This window comes from Lygodium microphyllum, chromosome 15, assembly GCF_053477565.2.
Source record: "Lygodium microphyllum isolate KBCC chromosome 15, Lygodium_microphyllum_v1.1.10, whole genome shotgun sequence".
NCBI lineage: Eukaryota > Viridiplantae > Streptophyta > Polypodiopsida > Schizaeales > Lygodiaceae > Lygodium > Lygodium microphyllum.
The window spans coordinates 108928996-108947118 of record NC_141149.1 but is presented as its reverse complement, the minus strand read 5'-3'; positions in this window follow the sequence as shown (position 1 = coordinate 108947118).

Below are 18123 nucleotides of genomic sequence, written 5' to 3'. Positions count from 1 at the left end.
AAAGATACTACAAACAAGAAAGCATTTCATTCCTTTTAAGGGCATGTGCCTAAGGCGATGATACCATAAGATGTCAATCATCACAAGCAAAGCATGCAATAGATTTAGATACAAGCAAGGGATAGAGGCTGCCAACCATGGCACCTTAAGCAAAGACAAGATGCCCATGGATAATCTTCCATGACAAATCACCAAAAGATACATGATACCTTGCATCATCCAACTACCCCGTAGAGAGTAGGCTTTTGGTAAAAGTTGGAACATGGTATACCTAGTACCTATAATTGTTAGTAGTGGACGCTTGACACGCATTGGTTGGATGTATTTATATATCATACACTCTATATGATTTAATAATTTTTTATACTTGGTTGCTACATTGTTAGCTGCATTCTATATATCCCGAATTGCTACCTCGGATATTCTTAGTAGTGGGAGCTTATTCCATTGGTCATTTGTCTATTGATTTATGGTTATTTACTATAGTTCTATGGACATCAATGCTGAATATTGCTTATGAGCAGTTTCTTTGAGTGTAGGCACCTCGTTTGAGCACTTTATTGCATATTGTCTGTGGACATCAATATCCTATTTTGTTCCCACCCTCTTGCCCACTCTTTTTGGCTCATTGTTGGGGCTGTTTTGCTATAATTACAATAGCCCATACTCTTGTACTTTGTAGTCATTATGGTAGGCACTTCCCATGGATTAGCCAATAGTACTATTTTTTATATTGAAAAGCTTGATGGTAACAACTTCCATGATCGAAAAATGCAAAACATGGCAAGTATTGATATAGAAGAAGCAAGTTCATCCATTAAAAACCAAGGACATAAAGCTAGAAGGTTGGGATAGAGACTATCGGGATAAACTTGATGAGTTATGTAAGTCCACTATCATATTATCTTTGTCTAAGCAAGTGTATTTCAATGTTATCTCTATTAGGGATGATGCATATGAGTTATGGAAGAAGATCCTTGATATTTATGACTTTCAAAGTCCTACATCTCAATTGTATTGGTTGAAGAAGCTTGTGGACATTCTCATGAAGGAGGCACCTCTATGTCTACTCATTTGAATATTGATGCAACAGCCTGCAGTTCTCATGCACCCACTATTATAGGCAAAAATGGTGGAAATGGTAATGATAAGTGTTATAGAGACTCATAGCCCAATAGGGGTAAGTCTCAATCTCGTGGGCAATCATGTAGTAAGTCTTATGGCCATAAGTCCTCTCTGGTATGTCATTATTATAGGTAGTAGGATTGCATTAGGTTGCAGTCATAAAATGCGCAATGAGAAATGCAAGGGAAAAGTATATGAAAATGCAAAGTCTATTGAGATTGTGCCTAAGTCTAGTGTGAAGATAGAGGAGATAAATGCCTTGGAGTATAGTTCTAATGACTATATACAACTTCATCTCTTCATGCTACTTAGTTGATCGATGCACCATCTACTTACTTTTAGTATTGGCTTCTTGATTCGGAGGCTACATTCCACGTTACCTCACATCGCCATTAGTTTCATAGCTATTGTATTGTTATGGATTCTGTTAGACTAGGAGATGACACTGCATTGGAAACCATTGGCCTAGGTGATGTTAGACTATAATTTGGTAGTGGTGCTCCTTGTGTGCTTCATGATGTATGTCATGTCCTAGTTTTGATTAAAAGCCTTATTTTAGCTAGACAATTGCATAATAACATATACCATGTATCTTTTGGTGATTCTTCATGGAAGATCACATGTGGTGGTTTTGTTCTTGCTGCTTGAGATGCTAAGGTTGGCAACCTCTACCCTTTGGTTGTTTCAAGGTCTGTTGACCATGTCTTAGCTTTGACCAATCATCCACATGTATCTTTATGGCATGGTCTCCTTGGGCACATGTCTTTGAAAGGAATGAAAGCATTGACCATTTGCAATATCTCCCACTCTTAGATTATTCTTGTTTTGATTCATGTGATCATTGTTTGTATGGCAAGTAGACTTGTAACTCACATTAGAAGTTTGGTTCTAACATGTGGGTGAGCCTTTAGCCCTTGTGCATTTAGATGTTTGTGGCCTTGTGCCCTGTTAGTCCTTGGGTGGTGTGAAGTACTTTGTTACATTTATATATTATTATTCACATACGGCTTGGGCTTATTCTATTAAGGAGAAATCGGATGTTTTACTTATGTTTCAACACTTTCTTGATTTTCTACCATATTTCCAAAGACTAGTGCAATAAGTTTGATTCAAAGTCTGTCAAACGCATATTTCTTATATATGGGGATGTAGTGAGATGGGCTATCACCTTTAGATCCATAGGATTGGAAGTTAATCCATAGCCGTTATTTTCCACGAGAAAAAGATGCACATGAGACCAGAGCAGATGATTGAGGTCACTATTTTTTAGGAGGAGTCTCCTATTACAATATTGCTAATCCTAGTGAGATAGCCTACTATAGTTGTTTATGATGTAGTGGCCCTGGATCTACCTACTATGTAGGATCATGATGTTGGACAAAGAGGACAGGTTGTATAGGCCCCACATCTAGTTTTGAGACACTCTATTAGAGGTTCACGTCCTCTTGACCATTATGAGCCCTCTATGGATTATGTCATGGCGACATACTCTTTTGAGCCACTTACCTACTATGAGGAAGCTATGCGTAGAGGTGATTTTCATTCCTGGGAGAAGGCTATGTGGTCAGAATTTGATTCATTGCAAAAGAACCATACATGGGGCTTAGTTTCCTTGCCTCATGGAAAACATGCATTGTCATGCAAATGGGTGTACAAGTTAAAGAGTACCCTTGGTCACCCAAAGCTAGCAAATAAGGCTAGATTGGTTGTGTTAAGAGATTTAAGTATGAAAAGGGAGTTGATTTTTATGAGACCTTCTCTCCTGTGATGGTTAAGATGCCCCTACACTTGGTCTTGGCCTTGATTGTTTAGTTGGATTTTGATCTTTATCATATAGATATTAAGAGGACTTTTCTACATGGGGACCTACATGAGGATATCCTATGATGGAGGTCTTATTATCTTGGTGCTTTATATTATGACATGCTTATTGCTAGGAGTGCTCATGCTGAGCTAAATGCTTAAAGACTCAGCTCAAGAAGAGCTTTAAGATGAAGGACATGGAACGTGCCTCATACATACTTGGTATGTACATTATGCGTGATCTCTTTAAGGGACTTGTCTACTTATCCTAGAAGGAGTACATACACAAAGTACTTGAGCGATCCCATATGGAGGATGGCAAGCCTATTGGCTATCCTTTACTTTCTCATGTGAAGGTTAGTCAGGCCAATTGCCCTCAGTTAGATGATGGAAGGGCCAATATATCCAAGGTTTTGTATCCATCCACAATGGGTAGCTTGATGTATGGCATGATAACTACTTGTCCTAATATAGCATTTGTAGTGGGAGTTGCAGCATGTTATATGGCTACACCTAACAAGTGACATTGGGACACCATGAAGGATATTACGAGATAAATTAAAGGCACTGCAAATATGTGCATTTACTATGGCAGCCATGATACATGAGTCATGGGTTACAAATGATATCTTGATATAGGGCCCTTTTTATAAATGCAAATATAGAAGAATAATTGACTACTAAATGACAAGTGATACAACAGGTTGATTTTGTATTTCTTGTAACATTCAAAATTTACCAATTGTGAACCTAATGATTACTTTTTTCACAGCACATGTTAAGTGTGATATTACAAAACAAATAAAATTGCCACATGTTCAAGCTTACAAATGTACATAGGTCAATGATTTACAATACTTAAAGTTTTTTGTATCAAGGCTAGAAGAGAGGTGAAACTTGAAAGCTAATCTATGTCAGCATGATGTCATTCTAACAAAAAAAAATGTTGCTTGGTATTGAGTCATTTGATAGGAAAGATGCTCCTCAATGTCTCATCCACTACCTCTAGATTCATTTAAATCTCAATGTTTATTGCAATGGTATAACTTTTGCCCTTAGTGTGGTCAATCCCATTAGAGATTGATATCTGTGTCCCAACATCACCACAATTATACATCCATAAGGGCATGCCTTCCTCATAGTGGCTACTCTAAAGAATCCATAAGATATTGTCATTGTAATACATGTATACCAGCTTCTCAACCCTATTTGACAGCAATTAGTTTCAAATAGTGCAATGCACATATTTATATGTGCTCCAATTTTGCTAGTACATGCATTGTGAGGGGTCTCAAATGTGGATAAGTATCCCCTGCATTCATGGTCCCTAGAAAATGAACCTTCTCTTTATCCAAATCTTGAGATCTCCTCAACACATTCATTATATTCTGTCTTGTCTTCTGCATAGTTAATCAAGTGCAAAATTTTGCAACTACCTTATTGTTTCTCCACAAATCTAGGTCCCAATACTCCAGATCTAACATGTATGTGTGGGTATTGTATATAAGTAAATGTTGGCAGCTAGGCACATGTGGCCTTTAACCCCTAACAACCTCCCAGTTGAAGGCGAATGTGTATTGGTGAGGAGTAAAAGAAAAATGTGTCCTAAACAAGACTACTGTCAAGAATAGATATCCGATACCTAGGATAGACAACTCATGGATAAACACAAGGGGCCACAATATTTAGCAAGATAGATCTTAAATCTGGATACCATCAAGTACGACTGGACACATATGATATTTTCAAAACTGCATTTAGGACTCAATTTGGACATTATGAATTCCTTGTTATGCCTTTTGGTCTAACTAATGCACGAGCCACATTCAGTCATATGATGAATCGCATATTTTTGAAGTATCAGCATTGTGTAATTGTTTTCTTTGATGACATATTGGTTTTTAGTGAGAATGAGAACAAGCATCATGAACATCTATCTTTGGTTTTTGAATTATTGACAGAGAATCAATTATATGTTAATCCTGAAAAGAGTGAATTTTTCCAAACCCACATTGAATACTTAGGACATATTGTTTCATTTGATAGTATTAAAGTTGATCCTAAAAAGATAGAAACAATTTTGAATTGGCCAATACCTAAAAATGTGCATGAATTACATTCTTTCTTAGGTCTTGCTAGCTTTTACAGAAAATTTGTGAGAAATTTTTCATTGCTTGCATTCCCTTTGACAAAATTATTAAAGAAAGGTATTGTATATCATTGGTTTGAAAATTAGCAAAGGTCTTTTGATTTACTTAAACATGCCTTAACACATGTCCGTGCATTGCAACTACTCGACTTTAATGGGATTGAGCTGCAAACTTAAACCATCTGAACTTAAATATTCTACCTATGATAAGGAATTGAGCTGCTGTATAAGTTTTACGTCAATGGAAACACTATTTAATGGGATCTGAATTCATGATCAAAATTGACTAACAAAGTATCAAACACCTCCTTAGTCAGCCACAAATTTCTGACCATCATATTACATGAACTTGCTTTTATTCAAAGTTTTCATCCACTTATCCAATATCAACCTGGAAAAGAGAATGTTGTTGCCGATGCTTTGAGTAGAAGACCAACTATCCATAATATCTCTGTGATATCTTTTGATTCCCTTATCCTTATGAAAGATACCTCTGATCAAGACCCTAGTTTTCAAGTTGATTGGAATAAATTAGTTGCAAATAACTAGATTCCAATTGATTCATTGTCTTATACTGATGGATTTATGTTTTATGAGAAAAGATTATGTGTAAATGTTCCATTTCGATCATTTGTGTTGTAGAAATTCATTGTCCTCCATACCAAGGCCATAGGGGTATTATTTCTACTTTACATATATTGGTTGAAGATTTTTACTGGCCACAGATGGAATCTGATGTTTCTAACTTTGTATCTGAATGTTCAATTTGTCAAAGAGTTAAGCGACACCATGGTAAGCAATATGGTTTATTAATGCCTTTACCAATTTCAAAACGACCATGAGAACATATTTCAATGGATTTTATTACTGGTTTGCCTAACACCCAAGCTAATCATGATATGATCTGCACTATTGTAGATCGATTTAGCAAACAAGCATATTTCATTTCATACAAGAAAATATTAACTACATCTCAAGCTGCACAATTGTTTTTGAAGATTATTTTCACTAACCATGGTTTGCCAAAAGTTATTATTTCTGACCATGATTCTAGATTTTGCAATCATTTTTGGACTACTTTGTTTGCTAATCTAGGTACAAAGATTGATTTCTCATCTGCATTTCATCCTGAAACAAATGGACAAATAGAAGCTACTAATAGTACAATTTTACATCCTTTGCGTGCATACACAATTTCAAAACCACAAACATGGGATACACACTTGCATTTACTTTAGTTTGCATACAATAACACACCACATATAGCTACACAGAAAGCACCTTTTGAAATCATTTATGGATATAGATTGCCTACACTTGTTACGTCATTGTCAAACAAAGTTAAAGCTGTTGATGATATTGCCAATATGCATGCTACTATTTTTGCTGAAGTCAAAGATATGATTGTGAAAGCCCAGCAATCATACACTAAATAAGCTAACAAGAAAAGAAAAGCTATGAGTTTCAAAGTTGATGATTATGTTTGGTTATGTATTGAAAAGAGAAGATTACAAAGTGTTGAGAAACACCCTATTGTTAAGTTAGCACCTAGATTTTATGGACCTTTCAAGATCATTCACAAAATCAATGATAATGCATTTAAATTAGAACTTTCCCAACACTAGAAAATCCACAATACTTTTCATATCAGTTTGTTACGACCTTTTAGAGGCCAATTACATATTCACTCTATCTATGAAAACTCTCATTTGTTAGAAGAACAAATTGAAATCCTTGAACTCGAAACTGTTCTAAACATTGACTATATGACCACTAGAATTGGCCATAGATATTCTAGATATTTGGTTAAGTTTAAAAACCACCATGTTGAAGAGGCCCAATGGATGCATGCTCGTGATCTAAGTGCTTACCCCTCATTGCTCGCTCCACATTGATCTAATAACAATTGAGGACAATTGCTATCCCACCTCGGGGACATGATGCCAGGAGGCATATTCCACGGTGGATTCCGTGAGGTTTTGCGGTGGATTCCGTAAAACTATATTTATTTGTCAAGGCTCGTACACAAGGTGGATTTCTTATGCGAGAAGTTGATGGGGACGCCTGTCATTTTTGGGTGTCATGTTAATTTAATGTGCATGTGGGTGATTCCACAAAATATATATTTAAATTAATGAACGTTTATGAGTTTAGAGTGTACTCATATTAAATTAAGGTTAGGACAGAGTTCCAAACTAATTATTTATTTTGTAGTTGAAGACTGCTAGGTATTCACTTTTGTCGATTTAATTTTATTACTTTTTAACAATTGCGAATGCTTCAGTTGATATGTAGAGCAGGCGGCGGTGGCATTGGGAAGCACTGGGCGATAGTGTGCATTCAAATTACCTTTAAAAAATTATCATTTTTAATGGGCGCGCATCTTATCATTAAAGGCATGGTGCTAATATTTATTTAGGTGCGATTATTTATTGAAGCGCTTGACAAATATTTATTATTTTGTATACGCACGGGTGCATGGCTTAAATTTCATTATTGGACATTGTATTTGGGCACAGCCCGACTCTTGGGCCGACCAATAACTTTATTCTTTATTTGGACAAAAGCAAACACAAAAGCTAAAGCATGATTATTTGTGAAATTGGGCTATTTTTGAGCTTTGGGATTAATAAATTTATAAATACATGCTTTTTGTGGAGCACTCACACAAGGCATGGGGGGAGATTGTACCCAATTGGTCTTTTTGCCTCATGTCGTGCAAGTCTATTCTCTTGATTTTTGAGCTCAAAGTAGAGTTCTTTGTTCTTAGGGACCTTCTGGTGCTCGCTATATACACATCCAACATCTGATTTGCGTACCATGAATGGTGATGAACCTTATGTAAACCCTTATGTATCGTACAATGAAGAAGGCAATGCGGTCCTTATGGACTACCGACTAGTATCGGTGATGGTGTTAGGTAGAGGGAGAGGTAGAGGCCTAGGAGGGCAGACCCAAGAGCCAATCATGTGTTGGACTTGCGGTCACCCAGGACACATTTCTTCACACTGCCCTGAGAGGGAGAAAGCAAATAGAGATAAGGCTGACCTAAGATGTGTTGAGTGTGGAATCACTCATCTCTTTGTTGATTTCCCTAGACGGAAACCATCCTCTAGTTTGGCAAATGAGCCACCGATTCCATTGGGATTGTTTGGTGCCGAGACACTCGATGAGGAGGCCACGCCTATCCCATTGCATGTCATGACCCATGCGTAGACAAAGCAAGCTGGCATATCATTGCCAGGGCCTAGCAAACCTTGACGCAACCTCAGTTGGAAAGAAGAGTCGGAGACAGAGGAAGAAAAGGCCAGATGCTAAGGTCATTCTCAAAACTGAAAGTGCCACAACATTGCCTGTTGGAAAGAAAGTCATTGATGCAGAGGCAAAAATGTCGGCTCCATGGACGACTGAAAAGGGAAGTGCTAAGGTCGGGGAGTACCCCAACCCAAAGTGCTAACTTGAAGCCATCAAGAAGATGAAGGAGTGGGTGAAGGAGGCCCAAGAGCACCTGTAGTGGCGAGCATAAGCTCTACCGCCAAGACCCATGGACCGCTTATCGTTTAAGCGTTTCAAGTGAGCACCAATGGCTACCTCTCACATAGCCGATGTAGTATCCCTCTCTACAAGTGTAGTGAGCTTACCTTGATGCCCGATTGAGTTGCCTCCTCTATCAAGCACTCCGATAGCTCCAAAATTCGTGATGCATCCTCAAGCCTCTTCCTCCAAGCTCCATCCTCCATAGCCACACACAGGATGAGAGAAGAGAAGAGAATAGAAGAAGAGAGGAGATGATGGAGAGCTTCACCTCCAAGATCCCTCACTCTCACAAGCTCGTTCCATCACTCCCTCACACTCTCTCTCCCTCAAGCACTCACAAGCAAGTAAGATAAGAGAAGGAGAGAAGAAGAAGAGTCCACTTTGCCACACACCAAAGAATGAGCTCTCATTCATCTTTTGAACTTTATATACAAAGTCCTAAATCCCATTTGGGCGGTCATCCCCTTTTTACATGGTTGATTGGCCCTTTTTTCAATTGTTCTCCTATCTTCCTAGCTTCCTTTCTATCGCCCATCTATATTTACAATTTGCACAATCGATACTCTTAAAATAAATCATGGTACGCCTTAAACTCTTTTATAAAAGTATTGACTTATGCTTTTTCTTGGGTGCCTTTCCTTGATTTAGGACTTTTTCACACTTCTTGTGTTTTTTGATTTTTCTTGGTATGCCTTTGTTCTCCATTTCACTTTTATCTTGGCTATGTTTTATGCTTTAGATTTTTCCAATTTTCCACCTTGTTCGTTTGAGGGTTAACATTACCCCCCTCCTAGTTGAGTGCCAGTCCCATGGCACTTGTTGGGGGACGAGTAGGCTCTGTTGTTGAAGTAGCCAAGTATCGCTTTGAGTTTGTATACGAGTTAAGTTGGAAGGTACGTTAGAGGGATTTATGGAACTGTGAGGCCCTTGAGTTCGAGATGATCCCGTGTCTTGGAGGGATTTATGGACGTGAAAGGCCCTTGAGTTTAAACTGAGTCCTGGTCGTGGAGAGAGGTTGGTGGGCGGATCTAGCATTGAAATTGAATATCGTGTTGGATGGATCCGTCACCTGGCCCTCTGCGGTGACCTTCTTATGCACTACTCGAAATGAGCTTCTTCATTCACTTTTCGAGATTGGGGTTGTTGTGTCTGCCCCTTGGTTTGTTGGGTCGACATGGTAGGATGTTTCATAAGATGGAGAGCACATTGCATGGATGATGGGGTTACTGAAGTTGGTGGGGGGCCTTTGGTTGTGCATTATGTGTGGATGTGTGCCATTGTCGTGTGGTGCATTGTGCACATGCTAGTGAGATGGGTGGAGCTTAGGGTGACAGGTTTAACCATAGGTGAGTATTAACTCCCTGGGTATGTTCTGCCCTTGATGTGCCCTAAGCGTGACATGGGGGGTGAATGAGGATAGGGAGTATGGGACAGAGCCGGCCAATCGAAGCCATCGGACACACCTAACTTGAGGATCTCTAGGTGCGGTGCAAGCTGTGGTGGATGTGCAACTTGCAATGGCGACGCGTGATATTTGTCCCATTTTTTTTCTCTTCTTCTTCTTCTTTTATTAATAATAATAATAATAATAATAATAAAGTTACATAGTTGTGACAGAAGTTTAATCTTCATTATCGGAGTGAGGTGGAGAAGGTGGCTTACTAGATTTACTAAGAAATCGATGCCTTTGGAGATACCCCTTGAGGTTTAGGGGAACTTGAAGGGTGGTGGTGGAGAGGAATGGATGATTGCAGTGGGTGAAGCGGCTATCATTAATGTCCTCTAGTAGAGTTAAGCAAAATGAGGGCAATAGAGTGGAGTCTTGCCTAAGGAGTATCCTAAGCAATCTAAGGTAATTACAAGTAGTAATAAAGGCGGGGTCAGGGCATGAAGAGAATTGGTTAGTGAATTTGGTTAGAGTATCATACAAGTTTTCTGACATGAAGACGAGGGCATCTTCATATGTAGTACAGTGAGGATTATAGATTACAGGGACGTCATAATGGCCATGGACACTGGAGTCAAAATCCACTCCCACCCTTTGAGGATAAGGCATAAAGGTTGGGTTGTTTTGCCAAAGGGCTGAGTGTTGCAAAAGGCCATCCAAGTGTCCAGGTTGGTGTTGCAAAAGGACATCCAAGTGTCTAGGTTGCACAGACCGTGGTACTTTAAAAACTTTATTTTGCCAAAATTTGGCGTCTTCTATGGCCCATAATGCAGGGTTCTGCTCTCTCTCCTCCAACCATCTTTGTCCAATCCTGCTTCTGATGTTAATCACCTCCTCCACCACCTTGATAGGTAATACTCTACGCAGGGTGGTGGGGAATTGGAAGTTAAGGTCAAAGGGGTTCCTAGCCATTTCTTGCCTCTCCTAGATTATGAGTTCGGCATGAAAGCTTGCTGGGGTGTCGTTCGCACATGGTGGGATAGGTGCATCTGGTGCCCTCACTCCCCTAGCATTCCATTTTCTCCTTGTCTCCTCTACCATTTTCTTTTTTCTTTCTCTTAGTGCCGCCTTTTTTTCTACGAAGGTGTTTGCATGTTGTTGCTCTTCAGGCCTCAGGGAAGGAGGGGGTTATTGAGATGACAAGCTCAACACATGCGGGCATTAATGATGGATCGCTTGGTTAGATGGGTCCACACGTCTACATTTAGCATGTCGGTGGTCATTATGACTCTCACATGGCCACTGACTCATTACTTATTATATTAAGGTTGTTACACCTATTTACAGTTGACATAGTTATAGCGTCAGTCGACTAGTGTAGTCGGTTATGCATTGTTTGACTTAGTAGGTCACTTTCCTTTATGTTGTATCTTATCTATACTTTGTGTACATTGTAAAGTGTGTGGAAGAAGAAGAAAAAACCAGCAAGAAAACGTTTTGGCCTCCATCTCTCTTCTTGTCTCTTGAGCAAGCTTCTCCTTGTGCATTCTGTGTATGTTCGGTGCAGCATCTTGAGCAAGTCCCCCCATCACACGATTCTTGACATGGTATCAGAGCTGCACCACTGATTGAGGCTAGTTTTGAAGGCTAAAGCTAAGGAGAGGAGCCAAGGATTCAAGCAAGTAAGCAACGGGTAAGAAGCTCTTCCATTCTCTACTTCTTCTCTTGGACAGTGCCTGTGGAGGCACCGGAAGCAGGGCAGAGTAAAAATCTCAGATTGCAGTGAGATTTGGTGTGTGCGAAGAGCGTTGTGTATTCAGGCCCTATTTTAGACTCGCAAGGTTGTGGACAGCAGTTCGAGGTATCTTGCAATCTCAGCTGTGTCTGTCGTATACAGGTGCACAGGTTACAGATTTCAGATCTGTAAGTTCAAAGGTGTTTACCAACGAATAAACACAAGGTTTATTTGCAAACTGATTATAGATTGCATGTATTGTTGAGCAGACAGTGAAAAAGGTTGTCTGGTGAAAAAGATTTGCTTGTTGTTTGGTATTAGTTTTGTGATAATGGCAGAGAACAGTGGAAACCCCATCATTGAGAAGCTCGACAAGAACAACTACCCTTCATGGAAGTTCCATGTCATGAACTTCCTTATTGGAAAAGGCCTCTACGAGTTTGTTTCAGGTGAAGAAGAGACAAAGGCACGAAAGGAATAGAATGCAAAAGACAAAAAGGTCATGTATTGGTTGTCTGCAGTAATTGATAATAATATGCTGGGACATATTAGAAATGCAGAGAATTCATATGCAGCTTGTCATCTTCACGACAGAATGAAGACAAAAATGAACATCTGTTTGTTATGCAACATATGCTGAATGCTGTTACAGGAAAGGGAACACATGATGATATTTGGTATGTTGATTCAGGTGTATCCAATCATATGACCAGCCATACAGAATGGTTTGGAGAGATGCAGGATTTGCAAAATGCAGGTTATATGCAGATGGGTGATGATTCATGCCACCCAATTTCACACATTGAAAAAGTTCCCTTGTCCTTGCATGATGGTAAGACAAAGAGTCTTTTAGATGTATTACATGTGCCATCTATTACAAAGAACTTGGTGTCAGTCGATTAGATGGTAGAGCAAGGGCTGCAAGTCAGATTTAATGCAAAGAGCTGCTTTGTAGAAGACTTCAATGACAAGTGCAGGTTGGTTGCAAAGGGTAGTAGAGTTGAATGTATGTTTACTCTGAATGCTGGAATTCCTACTATGACTGCTGCTATGTATGCTAAAGGAAATGGTGTTGTTGCAGATATTGAAATTTGGCACAAACGCATTGGACATGCAAATGTACAAAGGCTGAAATTAATGCAGTCCAAAGGGTTGGTTACAGGTTTGCCTACATTTAGAATTGCAAAATTTCATAAGGTATGCTAAGCATGTCAGTTTGGTAAGCAGGACAACCCTTTTCACATGACAGAGATGTAAGTAGAAATATCCTTGATGTTGTGCATACAGATATTTGGGGGCCTACACAAAATGTATCTCTTGGAGGCAGTTCATACTTTGTCACATTCATTGATGATTGTTCTAGAAAGCTATGGGTATATTTTATGAAGAAAAAGAGTGAAGCGTTTGAGCACTTTAGAACTTTCAAGGCTGCACTCTTTTGTTCTCATTTTCCCAGTTATTGCCTTGTTCAGGACTGTTTCACATCAGTGAACTTCAAGCTTCCCTCTTTGATTTCCTCTGATTTCTCCTACCTATCCTACTCTAAATGCAACAAAAATAAAAAGCAAGGTACTAAATGAATTTCTCCTACTCAACCAATCATCAAAAACCAAAAATACTTACTTGTAGTATGGATTAAAATGCAAAACCTTCTATCTATCTCAAGCTCCAGTTCGGGGATGAAACCCTTACTTCAATGCTCGATTTGAAGTGCGCAAGCGCTCAAGCTTGAATCCGTTGGTCTAGACAATGGAACCAAAATGTAGTGGCAAGCACAAGCTCTACCGCACCCATGGACCGCTTATCGTTCAAGCGTTTCAAGCGAGCACTAATGGCTACATCTCACATAGTCGATGTGTTATCCCTCTCTATGAGTATAGTGAGCTTACCTTGATGTCCGATTGAGTTGCCTCCTCTCTCGAGCACTTTGATAGCTCCACGATTTGTGATGCAAGCTCAAGCATCCTCAAGCCTCTTCCTCCAAGATCCATCCTCCATAGCTACATGCGGGACGAGAGAAGAGAAGAGAAGAGAAGAGAAGAGAAGAGAAGAGAAGAGAAGAGAAGAGAAGAGAAGAGAAGAGAAGAGGAAGAAGAAGAAGAAGAAGAAGAAGAAGAAGAGAAGAGAAGAGAAGAGAAGAGAAGAGAAGAGAAGAGGAAGAAGAAGAAGAAGAAGAAGAAGAAGAAGAAGAAGAAGAAGAAGAAGAAGAAGAGTCCACTTTGCCACACACCAAAGAATGAGCTCTCATTCATCTTTTGAACTTTATATACAAAGCCCTAAATCCCGTTTGGGCAGCCATCCCCTTTTTACATGGCCGGCCATAGCTTAGGCCCCTTTTTTTCATTGTTCTCCTATCTTCCTAGCTTCCTTGCTATCGCCCATTTATATTTACAATTTGCACAGGTCAGAGCCCAACGCTCTTAAAATAAATCACGATGCGCCTTGCGCTATTTCACAAAAGTATTGACTTGTGGTTTTTTTATTGGGAACCTTTCCTTGATTTAGGACTTTTTCACACTTCTTGTGTTTCCCGATTTTTCTTGCTGTGCCTTCGTTCTCCATTCCACTTTTGCCTTGGCTCTGTCTTCTGCTTTAGATTTTCCCGATTTTCCACCTTGTTTGTTTGAGGGTTAACATCACCTAAACAACGCTAAGCCCATACTAGAAGATGAGATCGATGATCTCTCAAGCATAAGCATGCCAGTCTCTCCCCCATGACCAAAATCAAGGGATGCGGGGGCACCACAAGCAGTGCTGCCTAGACAAAGTCTAAATGCTACGGGCCAACAAACTAGTTAGGGCCATTGGCCAAGAACTGCATAGTTAGGAGAGAGGCGAGTAGCTAGCAACCTCCTTAATACACTGGTAACCAACCTTATGACTCTAAGCTTAGGCAGCTTGCTTAAGCAATATCCAACGCTATGGCAAGAGTTGAAATAGTGGGTCGAAGAATCAAATGAGCTAGTTTCCATAGACTTGCTTGAGCACGACGCAAAAATGCAAATATCGAGTTTGAAGCTGCGCTCCATGGCTAAATCCTTACATGTCAATGCTTTTTGGGAAGGAACAGAAATGCATGCAGTCCTGCCAGTATTAGCTCTAGGGGATGTCACAAGAAAGGGCATTGTAGACATGGGGGCGGGAGTGAGTGTGCTAAGCCATGCAATATTCCAAACTTGTGGTAACCCACCGGTCGAGATTGCTAGATTCAACGTCACACTAGCTAAAGGAATGAAGGTGAAACCATTCAGAGTGTTGAAAAACTGACCAGTGAAGATTGCAAGAATCTAATTCTCCATTGACTTTATAGTCATGAAGGGAGTGGACTATGACATCCTACTAGGCCGAACCTGGATGCACAATGCGAGAGTCCTAGAAGACTAGGGCAATGGTCTTATCTTCTTAGGCAATCGAGTGGAGGTTATAAGAGTAGAGATGGACACTTGGAACACTACACTGGTTGACTTAGATGCCATCTCCACCATGTTGAAGGGTGACAGCCAGACTAGGAAATCTTATGGGGCCTTAACCAAGTATATCCCATGTCCTGAGGACGAGGAGACTCGATGCATGTTCTTGCTACCATCGACCTATCGTTCTCAGACAATGCAGAGTATGAACAAGCCATCAAAACGATTGGCAAGACCAAGCACACACCCTTAGTACCAGTCTGGATGATGGTTGGAAGCCTACGTAGAAGACCTAATCATGTCACTTTCCAAGTCCCAAGCAATAGAGCGAGCTCTTGGAGATTTTAGGATACTTGACTGACAAGTTGGTTGGCAATCCAACAACTAACCTCAAGCCACTCCAAGATCTCTTGGACAAGCCTGATTAGCGATGGTCCAAGGTGCACGATTTAAACTTGAGGTATAATTGGACTTTAATCCCTAACCTACCAGAAGATATGTATTAGGACTTGGAAAATGGGGAGCAATCGAATAGAGACAGCTTTAATGACAAATATGAAGACTGTTGTTCCTTTAGTGATGAGAGCGAAAGGGAAATCGATGCCATAGAATACAACACTAGGGGACATGTAATTGAACAAATACGAGTTGAATCCAGACCACGCAAGTAAAACACCTTTAGAATGGAGAGAGGAGTCATGTGCAGGGACTACGATCGAACTTGGTTGGAGCACGTAGGCGTAATTGACTATGAACATGCAAGTCTAGCACACACCAATGACTTGACTAAGGAAGAGTAAGTAGGTCTCATTGCTCTCTTACGAGAGTATATTGATGTCTTTGCTTGGTCCCTTGAAGAGCTCAGGGGGATAGACTCGAGTGTAGTGACTCATAATATCCCATGAATCCAAAGTACGCCCACGCCGTCGATGAAGAAATTGACAAGCCAATGAGAGAAAGATTCACATACAAAATTGAACACATGGACTGGGTTTAGCCCATTGTCATCATATTAAAGAAGAATGGAAAGATTAGAGCATGTGTCAATTATTACAAGAAGGTAAATGCAGCTACAAAGAGAGATAACTATCCACTACCGTACACCGAGTACATACTTGAGAGGGTAGCTGGCAAAGAGGCCTATAGTTTCCTGGATAGCTTCTTCGGATGCAATCAGGTGCAAATGCATCCTAATGATAGGCATAAGATTGCATTCGGCACTGAATGGGGCGTCTTTGCATACATAGTCATGCCTTTTGGGTTGACTAACATGCTAGCTACCTTCCAACGAATGATGTGCACGATATTCAAAGATATGCCCAAGAAGGAGCCAGAGGTCTTCGTGGATGACTTATGTGTTCACTCTACTTGGAGGGAACACTTAGACATCGGTCTTTGAATGGTGTCGATTGTATCATCTTTCATTGAACCCCTTCAAGTGTCAGTTTTGGGTGAAGCATGGATGCATTATAGGACATGCGGTGTCGAAGAATGGCATTGCCACAGATTTCTCAAAGATCAAGGTCATTGTTGACCTTCCATCCCCAACTGATTATAAGGGCATTCAATGCTTCTTAGGCCATTACAGGGTATTATGGACGGTTTGTATAAAACTATGTATTGATTGCTAGCCCTCTATACAAGCTATTGATCATATTCGAATGGATGAGGAATGCCAATGCACGTATGAGGAACTAAAAAAGGCTTTGACCATGACACCAATTCTACGAGCTTCATATTGGACACTCACGTTCCATGTGCACATTGATGCTTCAAAATTTACCGTAGGAGCTGTGTTGTGCCAACCTGGATTACCCACTGAACTTTGCTAGTAGACAACTCACTGAGACCAAAATAAATTACTCAACAATTGAGAGAGAGGGCTTGGCCATGGTGTTTGCTATAAAGAAATTTTGGCACTATCTTTTGGCTACGCCTTTTACCTTCTTTGTTGACCATCAAGCCTTGTTGTATCTTGTTAACAAACCTTGCACTATAGGACGTATCGCTAGATGGCTATTTCTACTTTTGGAGTTTGACTTCTTCGTGGTGGTGCGTAAAGGGAAGTAGCATTACATGGTTGATCATATGTCTCACATCCCCATGGGAGAAGCTGCTAGACAAGGCATTGTGGACGAACTGTCGACATGCATCTATTCCATTTATCCATCGAAAGGGATTTGTTTAGAGCCAACATGACACCGTATTGGGGGCAGATGACATAGTTCAAGTGCTTGAGCACGGACTACTAGAAGGACCAATAGAAAAGACCCAACTTAGGTGGTTCATCCTGAAGATCCAACCCTATTAGTTGATAGCATGCCAACTCTATAGGTTGGGGCAATATGAGTTATTGCACAGATGCATGTGTGAGCATGAGATGTATGACGTAATCACAAAGGTACACAACGGAATCGCATAACGACATTTTAGTGGAGACGCGACAGCCTGGAAAGTGCTGCAATCCCAGCTATGGTGGCCTACTCTCTTTCGAGATGCAGCACGATTTGTGAAGCATTGTGATGAGTGCCAATGGACTAAGGTCCCTATTCACAAGGATCACATGGAGCTATCCCCAATCATCGCACGACAACCCTTCGAGAAATGGGGGATTAACTTCATCGGACACCCATTAGTCTTGCCGCACAGTATTCATAAGCCAAATATATCATTGTTGCCACTGACTATCTAACGAAATGGGCAGAAGCACGAGCTACGAGAAAAAATGATGCTAGAACCACTGCCAAGTTCCTATGGGAGCAAGTGATCTCACGGTTCGGCTACCCCATCAAACTACTCAGCAACAACCAAGGCACACACTTCATCAATAAAATGATGGCTCGCATCCTGTCCTCCTTCCTAATTATCCATCAAAAATCTTCACCTTATTACCCTCAGGTAAACGATCAAGCTAAATCCACAAATAAAATCTTAGTAAACATCCTGATCAAGGTCATCTCTGCTTCGCGCAGTGATT